Source organism: Armigeres subalbatus, chromosome 1, assembly GCF_024139115.2.
Source record: "Armigeres subalbatus isolate Guangzhou_Male chromosome 1, GZ_Asu_2, whole genome shotgun sequence".
Lineage (NCBI taxonomy): Eukaryota > Metazoa > Arthropoda > Insecta > Diptera > Culicidae > Armigeres > Armigeres subalbatus.
This window is the reverse complement of record NC_085139.1, coordinates 206,197,267-206,201,807: the sequence shown is the minus strand read 5'-3', so window position 1 is coordinate 206,201,807 and position 4,541 is coordinate 206,197,267. Positions and strand designations below refer to the sequence as shown.

The 4,541-nt window shown below is 39.5% G+C and overlaps 1 pseudogene; it reads left to right on the top strand.

Annotated features, from left to right (window-relative positions):
* Positions 1 to 1,415: 1,415 nt before the first annotated feature.
* LOC134206937 (uncharacterized) lies at positions 1,416 to 3,934 on the top strand (annotated as a pseudogene).
* The last annotated feature ends 607 nt before the right edge of the window (positions 3,935 to 4,541 follow it).

Below are 4,541 nucleotides of genomic sequence, written 5' to 3'. Positions count from 1 at the left end.
GAAGTACTAAATGTTTTTACAAATAAAATTCTGTGGGAATTTCCAACTGTAGAGTTCTGAAAAATAAATATTAACATGCGCATTCGATTCAGTGTTTTATTGATTCATGTCCCTTGTCCAAAATAGTTTGAATGTCAAACTTGAGAATCCATCTCCATTTGGTTATTATCAAATATCTATATGTGTGAGTGTGTTCGTTAGCCCATCGCCTGACGAGGTGGTTCGAGCGCGCGAACGAGAAGATACTCGGCAGCAGCAGTTAGAAGCACTTGTGAACTCTGTATTCAGCCATTTTGAGATTAAGCCGTACCGACTCAACAATTTTGGCGCAGCCGATTGGATTATGGTGAGTAAAGCTCCAAAGAAAAAAAGATTTTTTTTTCCTGGCAGTGAAGTTTTTTTTTTGGAAGAATAAATTTTAATCGTGGAAATTGATAGTGAATATTTTATGCAGTAAATTAAGTGAACTGTGTTTTCAAATGCATGTGCTGTGCAAGTGTTCGACAAAATGGAAGCAACTGTTTTTCGGTGAAAACCTGTAGCGACGTTTCTAATTCGATTTCGAAAGATCTGTAGGATTGTTTCTAAAGCGAGTCCGGAGAAATCTGTAGCGCTGTTTTAGGCGAGGCCAGTGATAACTGAAGCGCCAAACTTTAGCGAGTCCGGTGAAAATCCGTAGCGCTGCTTTATTAAGCAAGTCCAGATAAATCCATAGCGTTATTCATAGGCGACACAAGAACAGCGTTCGTTTTTGATTAGACTGCATCGAGTTTCCTTGACTGATTCGGAATAATTGGTTAGATAACAAAATAAATCAATGTATAAGCCGTGTTTGGGTTATACCTATCAATGAAAAACTTTGATTGTTGTTTGAGATGTGTAAAACAAGGATCAAAAACCGATGCTTACAGTAATGTTACAATATCATAACTTTTATTTCAGATGAATGACGACGGGAAATTCAGCATGTTGGGTGCTTTTAACGACAAAGCCGATGCAAATGATTTACGTAGAGAGTGGGAAGAATGGCACCGTGCCTTCGAGTTGATCATTCAGTTGCGGAAAATTGAATCCCAGCATGAAAAGTTGATCACCATGCTGGCCATCGGAGGAAGAGGACTTCAACGGATTTTCTATAATCTACGACCAGTGGCAGAAGAAATTGTTCCGGAGGTGGTTAAGGCACAGAGAACAGACGTTCATCTTTGCTCTGACACCTGTGTAAAACTTTAAACCGACAATTTAAATGTATGTCGTTATGCTCCTGGTAGGCGGCGCTGCAGTTGTAATGATAACTGTCATGTCAATGTTTGTCAATAAACAACCTAGCACATAACCTCCCAAATTTGTGTTTATTATTTGTGCTTCTGGCACCTGGTTCCGCTTCTGATACCGGCTAAGCATTATAATCAAAAATGGGTCGCAAATGTGAGTTTTATTGGTGCAGCAATCAACAAGCTAACGGCATTTCCTTTTAGAAGTTTCCAGATGACACAGAAATGTAAGTTTTTCTTTATAATTGAATATACGAATGTTTCTTATAGAAAGTTTTATAACGCAGGTGTAATGCTTGGGTGGAAAAATGTTGTTCTTCGGAAGCAACACAACTGTTTGCTACAGCAGGACCGCAAGCATTCAGGAACAAACGAATTTGCTCCGATCACTTTCCTGTCAATGCTTTCAAAGAACCTTCCAGGAAAGAAAAAGGGTAATGTTGCCAAAAACTAATCATACATTCTTGTCTAAGTTCAAATTGTACATTCAGGTTAGTTTCAAACGCACTACCTTTCGAGTGTTCCTACATTCGAATGAATGTCCACGAAGGTCATCATAACGACTTACTTCCGTTCGGGTAATTACCATAAATCAGGTGAAAAGTTTCTATTTCAACAAAATATTCCTTTTACTTTATATTCAGAACATCATGTCATTACTTGGAGGAAGAAACAATAGAGTTCATCGAAGAGGACTTGGACTTGGGACTTTTTAGAATGGCAGCAATTTACAAAGGCCCACGTCGATGTCGATTCCAACAGTTTTGTACAGGTGGACGATAAGCATAAAGCGGTCCCACAAAAAAGCCGGATCCGGATATCGATTCAAGCCGCGCTGAAACCTCGAGATTACACACACATTATTGTGATTCATCGATTGAATTAAATACAAACAATCTCCTTGGCGTGTACAGTGCTCGTCACTGATCAGTGGTGGCAATGTATTTCAACTACAGCTTTGAAGCACGCTCAGAAATACCGGAAGTCTGCAATAGTCGTCTCCATAAATGTGTGCCCTCTCCATCGTATACTTCGTATGAAGACGTGCGAGTGGAAGTTGAACATCAAAGTTCTTCACGAACGTCTCCACTATCGATGCCGATGCTTTTTGGTGAATCGAGTGGGTATTTAAAAAGTGGACCTCACAGCAGTCAATTAAACAACAGTAAAAGCCCGGCCGATTCGTCATATGATGACAAAATGTTAAGAAGCCTACAAAATTCGTCCGCTGTAAGTGATGTTGAGTGGTATAAAACGAAAGTGAAAGTGCAAAACAACGTTATCCAATCGATGAAAGAGGAGCTGAGATCTGTGAAACGGAAATTGTTCGTTTCAAACCAGGCAGGACAACGGCGACTCAATAGCTCTATCAGAGCAAAAACCAAAATTAGCGACCTTCGGTAAGCATTAAAAACGGCAAAACAATTGAAAAACGAGAACGAACTTCTTGGAGCAAGGGCGAGGCGTAATTTCGTAATCGTAGACTTCATAAAAACTTTAACACGTAAACCTAAAAAAACGGAGGTACAATGCTGTTACCATGAAGTTTGCTGCTGGGGCGTACTTAGGTGGTCCTCGCACGTACAGGTACGAACGAAATTCAAAGCATGTGATTCTGCCGCACAAGAGTTCAGTTTATAAATACAACAAGCACGTACGTCTGCAACCAGGAATGAATACAACACTGCTCACAGCTGTAAAGAAAAGAGTTAGTGAAATGAACCAAAAAAAAAAGAATAAAATTGTGACACTAACTTGTGATGGAATGTCTATTAAAAAGACCTGTCATACAGCGCGAAGGCAGATATTTTCCATGGTTTCGGATGATGGTATCAGAAGGCGTATTGAAAGGAACGATCATCGCATTCTTGCGACAGAGGCAGTTGTTGTCATGGCTACTGGGATGTATTCGAAATTTAAACAGGTAAGATGAAGTACTACTGAACTTATTATTTTCTTTCTTTTACACGTGTTGCTTTCGTATAGCCCGTTGGATATTACTTGGCTCACAATAGCCTAGGGAGTAAGCGGCTATTTCAGCTGTTGAAAGCGTCGAGTCGCGCTGTGGTGAAATGTGGATTAATTCCGTTGGTTATAACGATGGACCAATGCAGCACTAATATGAAAATGGTGCACGAAAATCAAACTTCAACAGATCCACCTAGAGTGACGATTGACGGAAATGAAATCCTTATTATGTACGACTCACCTCACCTGATGAAAAACACCAGAAACGCTATATTCAAGCACAATGCCGTATTTGGGAATCATATTGCTTCGCATTATTACATAAGAAAACTTTACGACATTGACGTATCATCACCTTTGAGAATCGTTCCAAAGCTGCAGAAAAAATGTATTGATCTTCCACCATTCGCAGCAATGAATGTGGCTTTATCTGCTCGCACTCTCAGTGAATCTTCTGCAATAGGAATTCGTCATTATGTAGACACGTGTGAACTTCCAGATGCAGCTCTTGATACGGCAAAATTTCTCGATATGCACGACAAGCTGTTCGACGTTTTCAATTCGAAGGATAAATACTCCGATTCGATTGGAAAGGCAAGTAAATCGCTTTTTGATGTATTGACTATCTAAAAACACTTTATCCAATTTCAGCCATACAGAGCTCCAATAACGGCGAGTTCAAATCATTTTGATTTTCTGAAAAAAGTGGAGCCCACTTTGAACAGCATGTACTTCACTACGAAAGCCTGCTTCGAAATTGGCAAGGTAATCTGGCTAAACATAATCTATTCACTATCTACGACATAAAAAAAAATATGAATGATATATAGTGAGGCCGGCCCACAAGACTGAACTCGTTTTGAGTCCTATAATGCTTGAAACATACAAAGTTAAACCTATTCTTATTAAAACTGTTATTTAAATTTCAGGCGAAAAAGGAATCGAAATGTTTAAAATCAACCCAACGTCGACCACCCTATTTGAAAGGATGGATAAGTAATATAAAAGCATTACGATGGTTGTGGAACATTCTAAGAAAAGACTACTTGTGTTCCTATCTTTGCACCAATGCTCTTTGTCAGGATTGCCTAGAAAACTTTTTTTCAGAGATAAGAAGACGATGTGGCTTTAATGATGCACCAAATGCATTTCAATTTGGAAGTGCATTCAAATATGCAATGATCGCAGCTACCGAGCAAGGCTTCGGTGAGGGTACTAATTGCCAAAGTGATATGGTTAAGCCGCTGCTCAGAGAAGATGATCTAAATGATCTGCAACCAAATTTATGCGCGTCACCAG